General features: G+C 39.0%; 1 pseudogene; it reads left to right on the top strand.

Moving 5' to 3' along the window:
* The first annotated feature begins 202 nt into the window (after positions 1-202).
* LOC118570674 lies at positions 203-1212 on the top strand (annotated as a pseudogene).
* The last annotated feature ends 14521 nt before the right edge of the window (positions 1213-15733 follow it).

Genomic DNA, 15733 nt, shown 5'->3' with positions numbered 1-15733 from the left:
TGGTTCAATTCAGAAATCTTGCCTCAATGAGTACATACAAAATTATTGAGGGGCACACACACACTTTACTCACATACAGATGAACACAAATACATATACAAAATATAAATTTAAAAAGTAAAATTAGGAAGTTCAATAATAGGCTCTCTGCTCTTCCCTGTGCCAGAGACAGCTGCATCTTCTCATACAGTGCCAGCCTCGTCCCTAAGACACAATAGTGAAGGTCAGAGTGAACAGATTTGGGCATATGGACACCTGGTTACCAGGGCTACCATTGCATCTGGTGAAGTGGAAATTGTTGCCATCAATGACCCCTTTATTGACCTTAACTACATGCTCTACATATCCCAGTATGACTCTACCCATGGCAAGTTCAATGGCACAGTCAAGGCTGAAAGTGGGAAGCTTGTCATCAACCAGAAGGCCATCACCATCTTCCAGGAACCATATCCCACCAACATCAAATGGGATGATGCTGGTGTCAAGTATGTGGTGGAGGCTACTGGCATTTTCACCACCATGGAGAAGGCTGGGGCCCACTTGAAGGGTGGGACCAAAAGGGTCATTATCTCTGCCCTTCCTGCTAATGCCCCCATGTTTGAGAGGGATGTGAACCATGAGAAGTATGATGACTCACTCAAGATTGTTAGCAATGTTTCCTTCACTACCAACTGCTCAGCCCCCCGGTCAAGGTTATCCATAACATCTTTGGCATTGTGGAAGGGCTCATGACCACAATCTATGACATCACTGCCACCCAGAAGATTATAGATATCCCCTCAGGGAAGCTATGGCATGATGGCCATGTGGCTGCCCAGAACATCATCCTTGCACACACTGGTGCTGCCAGGTTGTGAGCAAGGTCATCCCAGAGCTGAATGGGAAGTTCACTGGAATGGCCTTCTGTGTTTCTACCCCCAATGTGTCCCTTATTGATTTGACATGCCACCTGGAAAAGGCTGCCAAGTATGATGATATCAAGAAGGTGGTGAAGTGGGCAACAGAGGACCCATTAAAGGGCATCCTGGACTACACTGAGGACCAGGTTGTTTCCTATGACTCAACAACGACGACTATTCTTCTACCTGTGATGCTGGGGCCAGCATTGCTCTCAAGGACAACATTGTAAAGTTCATTTCCTGATATGACAATGAATATAGCTACAGCAGAAGGGTGGGGAAACTCATAGCCTACATGGTCTCCAAGAAGTAAGAAACACTGGACCACCCACCCCAGCAAGGACTCAAGAGCAAGAAAGAGGCCCCCAGCTGCTGAGTAGTCCCTGTCCCATCTCAGCCCCTGAAACTGAGTATCTCTCTCACTGTTTCCATCCCAGACCCTCAGAATAACAGGAAGGGCTTAGGGATTCCTACTTTCTTGAACACCGTCCATAAAGTTCACTGCATGCACAAAGAAGATCAATAATCATAACTCTCAAAGACAGTGTGTCACTGAGTTATTGAATTTTGATTATATCTAGAAAAAAACCTGCATAATTTTACAAGGATGTGGCTTTTGCATGTAACAAGCAGTCCAAAAGAACAGTTCCCAGCTCCTGCAAGGTCCACATGAACCCATCATCTCCTTCCAGAGGCAGATGTTGTCCATAGCTCGTTTTTACAAAATGGTTTGGAGCTCCATTTTCTAAGAAGAAATTAAAGGAAAGGAAGAAGGCAAAAAGGTGCCAGCCAGCTAAATGGACCCCTATCAAAGCCCTAATTCAACCACTTCCATTTATATCTCTTGAGCAAAGACAAGGACCCTTCTGCAACAATTTCATGAAATGCAGTTATCCAGTCAAGCACATGGATAATGATGTCAAATCATAGCTGTGTAACATAAAAGGAGAGAATAAATATCGACTAAGCACCTGCTCTAGTAAGTGTTGTTTGTAAATGAACACTTTAAGTGTCTTGTATTTGGAGATGTTACTAATACTCCTATGACTAGAACCCTTCTTGGCCATACTATCAAACTTTTGCTTTTAGTTAGTTGTTTAAACTAAAAATAATCATCATCATCATCATCATAATAATAATAATAATAATAATAATAATAAACACCAGCAGGTTACCATGTTTGCCACAGAAAAAGAAAATGTATTTTTCTGCCAGGACCCATCCCTGGTGATGGATGGGTCCTGCAGAGGGTGTAAGGAGTTGGCAGGGAAAGGTGTGAGCCAGGCCATGATGGCCAGGAGAATCTTGCAGCCTGACTGACTAGCAGCCAGAGTGTTTCTTTATTTATACAGAATTTAGTTAGTAGGGATACATTCATGTTGTTCCAAAACATAGATCATATCATTTTTTGTTTTGGACATGTGTTTTACTTCCTTTTGCTGATCTTTTAGTCATCATTAATAAACTATGACAGAACAGAATTATAATTTCCAATCGTTTCCCCTCAAGTGTTGACATCATTCTTACTCATTAACCCTATGACCAATTTTTGAGAATCTAGAGGTGTATGACAGCCTGTTCTCAGGCTGGTTGCTTTGGTTGCTTCAAGGACACTAGACTAAAACAAAATCTTCAACCACCTTGGGAATTTTGCCATGTCTCAAGCAATGTATTATTAACTGTTAGTGGTCAGAGTGCCCAGGAAAAATCCTCAAGCCAAAGTTACTGCAGTTATTATTCAAATTCTGGCATAATACAATCAATGTTCACATTTATATCATTATATATATCTAATCCTGGCATTCTGTTGTTCCTTGGTCATATGACATTCAGTGGCTCTACATAAGCTAACTTCTAAGAGAGGAGGGTCCTAACATCTCATGCTTTCATCATCTTTCCACTCCATACTTTGCTCATCAATATCTCTCTATGTAGGGCAGAGTTGTATGCTACATAATTGTCTGAGTGGACAGTGGGAAGAGGCCTGTAATCTGAATCTTGTTGACCTTTTTAATTTTACTTTGTTTTGTGTACTATCTTGTTTCAGTGTAAGTACAGGGACAGATGTTTCAAGAATGTGTCATAGCCTCATAAAGAGACCTCTGGCTTCTTCATGTGTCACAACCTCCAAGGCATAAGGAAGACCTTCAGGTAGATAAGGATATCTCCCTCAAAGTGGGGGATGGGGGGGATAGTATGTTCAGGACTTTCCTGGATAAGCTTAGAAGCAGCATCCCTGGGAGATGGCATAAATGATTCATAAGGAATTTTCCATCAACCCAATATCCTCAAGTTGTACAAATATTTAAAGTGCCCCAAGTATGTAACAGGTGGAGATGAAAACCAAAGGTGATATGGCTCAGCTTTGCTGGATGTTTGTCAAACAGCTGTGCTGGCTTTATGACTTCTGCCATTCCATTCAGATATGGCTGTTCCATTTTTCATTCTCCTCCCAACATGCATTAAGATACAAAACTTTCTCTAGCTTTATGCAAAACACTTATTTTTTTTAAATCTATAGAAAGTTATAAAATTCCTTATTCCTCTCACTCATTAGTTAAGGTTACTATTGCTATGATGAAACACCATGATCAAAAGCAAGCTGGAGAAGAAAGAGTTAATTCTTGCTTCTGCTTCCACATCACTATTCATCACTGAAGAAAATCAGGACAAGAATTAAACAGACAGGAACCTGGAGGCAGGAGCTCATGCAGAGGTCATGGAGGGGTGCTGCTTACTAGCTTGCTTCCCATGGCTTGCTCAGTTTGTTTTCTTATAGAATGCAGAACCACCAGTCCAGGAATGTCCTCACTGGCAATGGTCTGGGGACCCCACATCTCACATCAATAACTAATTAAGAAAATGACCAACAGACTTGCCCATATCCAGATCTCATGAAGGAATTTTCTCAATTGAGATGCCCTCCTCTCAGATGACTATAGCTTGAGTCAAATTGACATAAAAAAACAACTGGCAAACTCGGATATACCCACTATGTTTTACCAGTTTTGTTTTATACATATACACATATGTACCCAAACTGCTCACATATATACTTGTGTGTATATATATTTTAACCAGAAACATCTAAGATACCAGCAAGCAAACGACATCACCCATCAGGTCAAATAGTTCAGATTATTTCAGCTAAAAACAAGAGCATCACCATGTATCATGAAAAAAACAAACAATTATCATCAGGAAATATGATATTATTTATCATGTGATCTATATTCAGTTTCTCAACAACCCCAGTGGACACTTTTATGAGATATGGCTTGGCCATTTTTATTTCTTCTTTTGAGAACTTCCTGATAATATCCACAGCCTTTTATTTAATTGGGTCATTTGGTTTTGTTTTTGTTTTTGATACTTTGTGTGTGTGTGTGTGTGTGTGTGTGTGTGTGTGTGTGTGTGTGATATATTCTGGATTGTTATTCTCTATCAGATGTATAGCTGGTAAAAATTCCTGCTCTAGTCGGTGACTCTATAACACAATACAATCTACAACACAACACTATTGTGATTCAGGAAATATCACAGAGGGGACAGAAAAGTTTATAAAGCTGAGGAACCAGCATGCCTGCTGCAAGATATCATCTTCTAGACATGGCAGGGATACTGTATCCACTAAATTTCAACAATATAATTGCCTAAATAAGATAATTATCACACTAATTGGCATGCCAATGAGGAAGGGGGATATTTCATAAGGGCCTATCACTAAATACAAAAAGTGAATGTCTACAGAAGGAAGAAGAATCACTCTTCTCCAGAAATGAACCATCAAATACAGTATTCAATCCCAAGTGATCAGATCTAAACCAGTATACATAAAAAAAACAGAAATGATGTATATGTAACAATATCAATAATATAAGAAGAAGGGAATTGGAGAGAGAGTGGAGAGAGAAGAAATTGGGAGTTGGATGGGAGGGGAGAGATGTTGTAAATATATTACATTCACATATCAAATTATTAAAATAAAAAAGATGTATCCCTTGGCATTTTTTCAATAGCTTTATGCCTTTTTAAAATCAAAACTCTCATAAAGATGAAAGTTAACAGCTTGCTGTTACTTTTGCAATCAGTTCTCTCTTTCTATCATGCCTCTGGGGATTGAACTCAGCTCATCAGGTTAACGTGGCAAATGCCTTTAGCCACTGAGAAATCTCTCCAGCCAACTTAAATAACTTCTTTTTATAATTGAAAATAATTTTTTCATATGTTGTATTCTGATCACAGTGCTCCTCTCCCATCCCCTCCCAGAGTCTCTCCACCTCCCCATACTTGCAATTCCATGCCTTCTTTCCCTCTCTCATTAGAAAGTAAACAGGCAAACTTAAAATACAAACAAATAAAAGTAAAACAAAAAAACACAAGAAATACATATGCACAAAGTCACACCACACATAAACAAAATACCCAAAAAAATAAAAAATTGAAAAGCGTAACACACAAGCAAAAGACCAGTAAGGGGGAAAGGGCCTAAACAAAGCAATATGAGACAAAAGGAATCTCCCAAACTACCACTGACTTCATTTTATGTTGGCCTTCTATTGCTGGACATGGGGCCTGCTCTTAAGTGTGGTTTGTATACACAGTGAGCCTCCATTGGAGAAATTTCCTTTACAAATGGTTGGAAATTGGAGATACCATTTTGGTTAGAGATGGAAGCTCATGTCCACTTCCCCCTCTCAGAGCTGGAACCTCTCTAGTTAGAACCTGTGCATGCTGCCACATAGTCTCTATGAGCTTATACTGGTATCAGTCCTGTTGTGTCTGGAAAACACAGTTTCCTTGGTGTCCTCCATCCCCTCTGGCTCTTAGAATCTTGCTGCCTCTTTTTCTGCATAGTTTCCTGAGCCCTGAGAGAAGTTTGGTGAATACATCCCATTGAGGACTGAGGGTTCCAAGGTCTCTCACTCTGAATGTTGTCCAGTTGTGAGTCTCTGTATTTCCTCCTATCATAGGAGGAAGCATCTCTGATAATGACTTATATAGACACTGATTTATGTGTATAGCAGAATATCATTAAGAGTCATATTATTGCTATGCTCCTTTAGCAGAAAAGTAGTGTTTGTTTTCTCCTAGGTCCAGGGCCTACCAAGTCTCAGATTTTAAGCCACCCAAGCAGCGTCAGGTATGGATTCCATCCCATGCAGTGGACCGTAGATCCAAATAGGCAGTGGTTGGTTACCCCACAGGATTGTGCCACTATTGCATCAGCATATCTTGCAGGCAGGTCACCAATGCAGATCAAAGGGTATGTAGCTGGGTTAATGTTTGTTGTTCTCCTTTGGTATCATGCAAAGTACTTCCCTGTCTCATAAACAATAGCCAGTAGGGTTAAGGGCTTTAGGTAAACACCAGCTTGACTTCTCTGTGTTCAATGAGATATGTAAGTACTGACTTCAGCCATAGGACTTTGTCAATACTTCAGCCATTGGTTTGTGAAGAGCAACCAATAGGTCTGGAAATAGCTTTCATTATTTTGAGGGTTTCCATGAAACCATAGATATAATCCATCCTGGCACTGAAGGTTCCTCTTGGTGGTGGGAGATATATAGTTGGGACTTTACATCCCTCATTGTTTAGTAACTCCACATAGATTTATTTCATATATGTATATATTTTAAGAAGTTTGTACTATAGTAGGTTTCCAAATGATGCTTCAAACATCCCTTAATGTTAGTTTTCCCACCCTATATTCCCACATTTATCCTCCATTTCCATCCCCATTTGACTGTTTAATCTGTTTAACTGTTTAATCCTCCTATTCCACACGCACCCCATCTCTCCATACAGTGAGATATATAGATATAGATATTCTATAAATCATTAGATATATATAGTTATATATATGTAGTTAGTTAGATATGGAGAAGATCTTCTTCTTGTCTTCTGGTCCCTTATTCTATACCCAACCTCTGTGGTTATATGGATTGTGAGCTGTCTATTGAATGCTTAAAAGCTAACATCCAGATATAAAAGAATACTCACCATATTTTATGGTGATATTGTGTTCCCCAAAATATTGTGCACCCTAATAAATTTATCTAGGGTCAGAGAATGGAACAGCCACTAGGCAGACATAAAGGCCAGAAAATGGTGGCACTCACACCTTTAATCTTAGCATTCCAGATGCAGAAGTCCATCTGTTCAAGGATACAGCCAAGCATGGTAACTCACGCCTTTAATCCCAAGGAGAGATGATGGCAGAAGCAGAAAGATATATAAGGTGTGAAGATGAGAAACTAGAAGCACTTGGCTGGTTAAGCTTTCAGGCTTTGGAGTAGCACAGTTCAGCTGAGATTCATTCAGGATGAGAACTGAGAGGATTCTAGTGAGAGGAAACAGGATCAGCTGAGGAACTGCCAAGGTGAGGAAGCTGTGGCTTGTTCTGCTTCTCTGATCATCCAGCATTCACCCCAATAACTGGCCTCAGGTTTGATTTTATTAATAAGAACTTTTTAAGATTCAGGCTACATATTTGTCTTTTTTGTGTCTGGGTTACTTGAGGATCACTTTTTTCAAGCTCCATACATTTATATCTGAATTTTACAATTTTATTTAATTTTAACAAATGAGTAATAATTTATGTGTTAATTATATATATTACAATATTATGTTTTCTTTTTCCATTCATCTGTTGAGGAACATCTTAGCTGTTTCCAAATTCTTGTTATTATAAATATAGCAGCAATGAATATGGCTGAGCAAGTGTCCTTGTGATAGGATGAAGTGTCCTTTGGGTATATGCCCAAGAGTAGTACAACTGGGAATAGATCTACCTCAACAAACTTGAGGTTCATCTATTCCCAGCTTCCTGAGAAACCACAACCATGATTTTCATAGTAACTGTATAGTTTGCACTCCACCAGTAATGGATGAGTGATTCCTTCACCTCATATCCTTACCAGCATTAACTATTGTTTGTCTTATTTATCTTGGCCATTTTGATAGGGGTGAGATAGAATCTCAAAGTAGTTTTGATTTATATTTTCCTGGTGACTAAAGATGTTGAACATTTGTTTCTCAGCCATTTGTGTTTCATCTTTCAAGACTTTCTATTTAGTTTTTGCCCCAATTTTAATTGGACTGTTTGGTTTATTGATGTCTAGTTTTTTAAGCTCTTTATACATTTTAGAGATTATCCCTCTATTGGGCATGTAATTGTTAAAGAAGTTTTCTCGTTCTGTAGGCTGCCACTTTATCCAAATGATGGTGTCTTTTGCCATACAGAAACTTCTAAATTTCTTGAAGTCCCATTTATTAACTGTTGTTATCAATGCCTATGCTAAGGTGCTCTGTTCAGAAAGCTTCTTCCTATGGCAATGAGTTCAAGACTATTCTTCGTTTCTCTTCTATCAATATACAGGATATCTAGCTTCATGTTGAGGTCTGTGATCCACTTGGAGTTTATTTTTGTGGGGGGGGTGATCAATCTATTTGCTTTTTTCTACATGCAGCCACCCAGTTTGACCATCACAATTTGTTTGAAAATGCTGGGAGTTTTTTCAATTGTATTACTGGCTTCTTTATCAAAGATCTTCCATAGGTGTGTTGATTTATGTCTGGGTCTTCAATTTGATTCCATTGATCAACATAACTGTTTTTAATGCCAATACCATCCTTTTTCATTACTACAGCTCTGTAGTAGAATTTGAGATCTGGGATGGAAATACCTCCAGAAGTTTCTTTATTATTCAAGAGTGTTTTAGATATCCTGATTTGTTTGTGGTGTATGTGTGTGTGTGTGTGTGTGTGTGTGTGTGTGTGTGTGTGTTTCCATGTGAAGTGAAAGTTTTCCTTTCCTTTCAAGTTTGTGAAGACGTTTGTTGAAAGTTTAATGGGGATTGCTTTGGATCTTTAGGTTGCTTCTGGTAGGATGGCTATTTTCCCAATATTGATGTTACCAATCCATGAGCATGGGAGATCTTTCCATCTTTAATATCTTCAACTTTTTTCTTCAATGTCTTGATTTTTTTATTTAAATTTTTTTTTCATTTTACATACCAACCACACTTCCCCCTGCCACCCCTCCTCCCACTCTCCTCCCCATACTTATCCCCCTCCCCCCATGCCTAAGCCACTCCTCCAAAAGGGTAAGGCCTCCCATGGGAGTCAACAAAGACTGGTTCATTCAGTTGAGACAGGACCAAGCGCCTTCCCACTGCATCAAGGCTGAGCAAGGCATCCCACCATAGTGAATGAGCTCCAAAAAGCCAGCTCATGCACCAGGGATAGATCCTGATCCCACTGCTAGGGGCCCCTCAAACAGACCAAGCTACACAACTGTCTCCCACATGCAGAGGGCCTAGTTTGGTCCCATGTAGGCTCCACAACTGTTGGTCTAGAGTTTGTGAGTTCCCAAGAGCTTGGTTCAGTTGTCTCTGTAGATTTCCTCATCATGATTTTGAACCCCTCTTGCTCATATAATACCTCCTCCCTCTCTTCAACTGGACTCCCACAGCTCAGCCTGGTGCTTGGCTGTGGATCTCTGCATCTGCTTCCAGCAGTTACTTGATAAAGGTATGTGATGACAGAGTATTCATCAATCTGATTACAGGGGAAGACCAGCTCAAGTACCCTCTCCACTATTTTTGTGAAAGCAAAGGGGGGCATTGGGGGGAGGCTGGAGGGGTAGGAAGAGGGAGATCTTTGATTGGTATATAAAATGAATAAAAAATTTTCTTAATGAAAAAAAGAAAAATAGGGCAAGACTAAAATTAAGAGGAAAATTTGCTGGGCTGTGGTGGCACACACCTTTAATCCCAGCACTCGGGAAGCAGAGCCAGGCGGATCTCTGTGAGTTCAAGGCCAGCCTGGACTACCAAGTGAGTTCCAGGAAAGGTGTAAAGCTACACAGGGAAACCCTGCCTCGAAAAACCAAAAAAAAGGAGAAGAAGAAGAAGAAGAAGAAGAAGAAGAAGAAGAAGAAGAAGAAGAAGAAGAAAATTTAATTTATTTAGAATTGAATGAAAATGAAAACACACTGTATCTTAACCTATGGAACACAATAAAGGAGATTCTCAGAGGCAAGTTCATAGTACTAAGTGCCTGCAAAAGAATTGAAGTGATCTCCTATTAGCAACTTAACAACACACCTGAAAACAAAAAGCAGAAGTAATACCCCAAAGCAGCAGATAACAAGAAATAATCAAATTCAGGGCTAAAATCAATAAAATAGAAACAATAACAATAGAAATCAGAATCACTGAATTGAAGAGTTGGTCCTCTGAGAAAATCAATTAGATTGATAAACCCTTCCTTAGCTCAATTAACCAAAAGATACATGGAGATGATCTAAATTAATAAAATTAGAGACATAAAGGGGGATATCACAAGACTATGAAGGAATCCAAAGAATCATAAGGGCATATTTTAAAATCCTGTACTTTATTAAATTGGAAAGCCTAAATGAAATGGAAATTTTTTTGATATATTTGACCTATCAAAGTTAAATGAAGATCAGATAAGCAATTTAAACAGCCCCATGACCTTTGGTGAAATAGAAATAGTAATTAAAAGTTTCCCAAACAAAAAAAACAAACAAACAAAATCCCAGAGCTAGATGGATTCAGTGCAGAATTCTATCAGACTTTTAAAGAATAGTTAATGCAAGTACTCCTCAAATTATTCTTCTGTAAACTAGAAGCAGAAGGAACATTGTCTAATTCTTTTTATGAGGCCACAATTACACTTACATACAAACCACACAAAGGACTCAACACAAAAAGAGAATTACAGACCAATTTCCTTTATAAATAAAGACCCAAAAAAATCTCAGTGAAATACTTGTAAACCAAATCCAAGAACGTATCAAGAAGATTCTGTACCATGATCAAGTGGGCTTCAACCCTTTAGGTAAAGGGATGGTTCAACATATGTAAATCAACAAATGTAGTCCACATAAACAGACTGAAAGACAAAAACCACATAATCATCTCATTATATGCATAGAAGGCCTTTGGCAAAATTCAACATTCTTTCATAATAAAAATCCTGAGACTAGGGATACAAGGGACATACCTCAGCACAATAAAGGTGATTCACAACAAGCCCACAGCCAACATCAACTGGAACAGAAAGAAGCTCACAGTATTTACACAAAGACCAGGAGTAAGACAAGGATGTCCACTCTCTCCATATCCATTCACTGTAGTACTAGAAGCCTTAGCTAAAGCAACAAGACAACTGAAGGAGATCAAGGGGATACAAATAGGAAAAGAAGTCAAAGTGTCTCTATTCACAGATGATATGATTTTATACATAAAAGGACCTAAAATCTCCATCAGAAAGCTTCTACAGTTGATAAACACAATCAAAGTAGCTAGATACAAATTTAACACACACACACACACACACACACACACACACACACACACACACAAATCAGTAGCCTTTCTATATTCAAGTGGATTGAGAAGAAAATCAGGAATACAACACCTTTCACAACAGCCTGTAAAATATCTTGGGGATAATTCTAACCAAGTGGGTAAAAGACTTGTATGATAAAAAATTTAAGACATTTTCTAGTTCCATCTATTTGCCTGCAAATTTCATGATGTCATTGTATTTTACTCCTGATTAGTACTGATTAGTACTCCATGTGTATATGTTCCAGATTTTCTTTTTCCATTCTTTGGTTGAGGGGCATGTAGGTTGTTTCCAGGTTCTGGCTATTATACATAATGCTGCTATGAACATAGTTGAACAAGTGTCCTTGTAGTATGATTGAGCATCCTTTAGGTATATGTCCAAGAATGGTATCATTGGGTCTTGAGGTAGATTGATTCCCAATTTTTCTGAGAAGTAAAAATCTAGAGTGAGGTAACCCAAACTCAGAAAGACAAACATGGTATGTATTCACTCATAAGTGGATACGACATGCAAAGCAGAGGGTAACCAGACTACAACCCACAGCTCAACAGAAGCTAGGTAACAATGAGGACCCTAAGAGGGACTAATGGATTGCCATGTGAAAAAGGAAATAGATGAGATCTCCTGTGTAAACTGGGGGTTGGGGGACATTAGAGGGGAAGGGGTAGGTGATGAGAACATGAGGGAAGAGATGGTTGAGCTGGGGAGGGACAGAGTGGGAGATCAAAGAAAGAGATATCTTGATAGAGGTAGCCATTATAGGGTTAGAGAGAAACCTGATGCTAGGGAAATTCCCAGGAATCCACAAGCATGACCCTAGCAGAGCCTGGTACATTTAGTAGAGGCAGGTCCAAGCCCCTCCCCCTACCTCAAAGCTATGCAAGCTGTTCCATCATAGGTAGTGGGCTCCAAAATGCCTGTTCATGCACCAGGGATATATTCTGATCCTACTGCCAGGGGCAGCCATTAAGCAGATTCATTCAGTAGTGAGTTTCTCAGTTTTTATGAGTTTGTATATTCTTTGTTTTTGATATATAGCTTAAATCCATAGTCGTCATATAGGGTGCAGAATGTTATTTCAATTTTCTTGTATCTGTCAAGATTTCCCTTGTGTCCAACTATATGGTCAATTTTGGAGAAAGTTCCATGGGCTTCTGAGTTTGTGTTTGAGTAAAATGTTCAGTAAATATTTGTTAGATTCACTTGATTTCTCATTTAGCCTCAGCATTTTTGTCTAATTTTTATCTGTACAGCCAGGCTATTGGTAAAAATATGGTGTTGAAGTCTCCCATTATTGATGTGTGAGGGTAATAGGTGATTTTAGCTGGAGTAGTGTTTCTTTTATGAAATTGAATGCCTTTGTGTTTGGTGCATAAGCATTTAGAATTGCAAATCCTCTTGATGAATTTTTCCTTTGATGAGTAAGTACTCTGTGCTGTGGGATGTCAATATGAATGCTATGAATATGTGTTGCTCTGATTGGTTGGTAAATAAAGTGCTGATTGGCCAGTAGCCAGGCAGGAAGTATAGGCAGGGCAAGCAGAAAGGAGAATTCTGGGAAAAGGGGGGCTGAGTCAGGAGTCAACAACACAGCTGCCATTGCAGTTAGAGAAAAGACAAGAAAAGCTTTATTCTGTCCATTTGTTGCTGTATTTTATTATTTTTTATGTTAGTTTAGCCTTATTTGGCCTTACTCCTGTTTATAGCTGATTTCCTTACATTCTTTTTATTCTTCTTTATCAGTGGATTTTTGAAGCTTCTGGATGCTCTTTCTTCCATGGGATTCTATTACTTATGTTAATAAAGTCTCCCATGCAGATACAGGCAGATATCTAATTTTGGGTGTACTATTCTCTCTCAGGATTCCCTTAGAAAGCAAATAACTTGTCCATTCTTTCAGTATATAAAACAGCAATTGACTATCCTGCTTTAAAGATCTTTATTTAATAACCTTCCTTAATGTTATGTTACCTAAATCTTGTCATCAACCTGTAATGACTTTACCTGGTCCCTCTGAGTCCATCACTGAGAAAGCCAGATTTTATCTTTATAGCTGGCTTCTCTCTGTCATTCCCTTACTCTGCATCTCCCAAACTCCCAGACACCTGTTCTTTCTCTTTACTAGTTTTCTTGTCAGGTGAGCTGGGGAGAAGAGAAAGAGGAATACCTGTGTGTTCAGTTAGCTCCTTTGAGACAGAATCATGGACATTCAGACCATATAGTTGAAGACATTTGGGTAGATTTCATGGATCACAATCAAGCCCAGTTAAAAGAGGCAGAGTATGTCTTCTTGTATACAGAAAGTATTCCTTACACCTGCCTTTGAGTCACAATTTTTGTGACATAAAACTAAGTTCTGAGATCTAATCTGTGAACTCTTTCAGTGTACCAGATTGCACTTGACCTTGAATGTTTCCAGCTGATGTTGTGGGATATTTGTACAGTGTGTGAAAATGTATTCCTATAACTGGTACAAAAAAAAAGCTGAATGGCCAATAGCTAGGCAGGAGGTATAAGCAGGACTTCTGGGCAGAGAGAGAAAGTAGGAGGAGATAATTGAGATGCAAAGGAGACACCAAGACACGGAGGGAGTTGGACAAACAGAATGAAAGAAAGGTTAAAAGCCACATGATAAAATGTCAATTAACGGGAAAAAAGTAGTTTAATTTAAGATATAAGAGCTAGTTAGGAACAAGACTGAGCTATAGGCCAAGTCTTCATAATTAATAATTATTATTTCATTATTTGAGAGCTGGCGTGTGGGACAGACAAAGATTTATTACAAGCCAGTTCTTTTACCTCCTCACATTTCTAGTACATACACTCCCTTCCAGGGTTTTAGACTCACTGGGTGAGCAACATATTTGGGCAGAAAGGTAGGTCATCTTTATTTCCTTAGAATAATTCAACTCCTATGACAGCCACACATTGTTTAGCTTATATTACAGAGGAGGACACCAACACTCACAAACAAAAGGATCAGACTCAGAACTGGTGATGAGCCAGGGAAAAGGTTTCCAACTCTCTGACTAATAATATCTTAAACATGCGACTCACAGGCTCTGAAGACTTTTACTCAGTTTATGGAGCAACTCACTTAAAAGATCACACTGTAGACAATAACATATACAATTCTATTTTTCAGTGACTACTTTATAAAAATATCCCCTCTAATATTGTAGAATATTATTTTACAATGTGTTACATGTGTTTATGCTGTGGAACATTTGTTTAATGATACAAAGATGTGTTGCATTCTTTTATGTTGCATTTGTTTAACTCTGTGTTACTTTGCCTGTCTAAAACACCTGATTGGTCTAACATAGAGCTGAATGACCAATAGCAAGGCAGAAGAAAGGATAGGCAGGGGTGGCAGACAGAGAGAATAAATAGAAAGAGAAATCTGAGAAGAGGAGATCAAGGAGTTGAGAAAAAGAGGAGAGGAAGACGTCAGGGGCCAGCCACACAGCTACACAGCAAGCCATAGAGTAAGAAGTAAAGAAGGTATATAGAAAGGTAAAAGCCCAGAGGAAAAAAGGTAGACAGGATAATTTAAGTTAAAAAAAAAAAAAAGTTGGCTAGAACAAGCCAAGCTAAGGCTTGGAATTTGTAAGTAAGAATAAGACTCTGTGTATTTATTTGGGAACTGGGTGGCAGGCCCCCACAAGACCAAAGAGTAAAAAACAACCAATAACACTCTAATTCTTTTAAAATAAAAAGAGAGGACCTTTTTGCTATCACATACATTTGGTTTTCTGTAAGCTGGGCCTAATTACAGAAATGGCTGTGATGGGCTCCAGCAAAACACACACACACACACACACACACACACACACACACACACACATACATTATAGTGGTTAATATTGTCAACTTATCAAAATCTAAAATCACCTAGGAGATGAGCCTCTAGAAAAACATGTGAGAGACTATCTAGGCTAGGCTAGCCTGTGGACATGCCTGGGAGGTACTATCTAGATTAGGCTAATAGACAAGAGAAGATACACCTTCACTATGGGTAACACCTTCCAATGGGCTAAGATCAAGGACTGAATAAAATGAGGAATGCTGTGGGATTTTCTGTATGCTGTGAATATGTGTTTCTCTGGTTGATAAATAAAATGCTGATTGGCCAGTAGCCAGGCAAGAAGTATAGGCAGGGTGAGCAGCCTAGGAGAATGCTGGGAAGAGGAAAGGAGTCAAGAGTCACCAGCCGGACACAGAGGAGAAAAGATGACAAGACAGAACTAGGAAAAGATACTAAGCCATGTGGCAAAATATAGATAAGAATTATGGGTTAATTTAAATGTAAGAGCTAGTCAGTAATAAGCCTGAGCTAATGGCCAATTGGTTATAATTAATATAAGCCTCTGGGTGTTTACTTGGGAGATGTGAGTGGGAGAGATTTGGCCTGACCGCCAGCCAGCTGGGACACAGAAAAACTTCCA

Source organism: Onychomys torridus, chromosome 19 (genome assembly GCF_903995425.1).
Source record: "Onychomys torridus chromosome 19, mOncTor1.1, whole genome shotgun sequence".
Lineage (NCBI taxonomy): Eukaryota > Metazoa > Chordata > Mammalia > Rodentia > Cricetidae > Onychomys > Onychomys torridus.
This window is presented reverse-complemented; position numbering and strand designations above follow the sequence as displayed.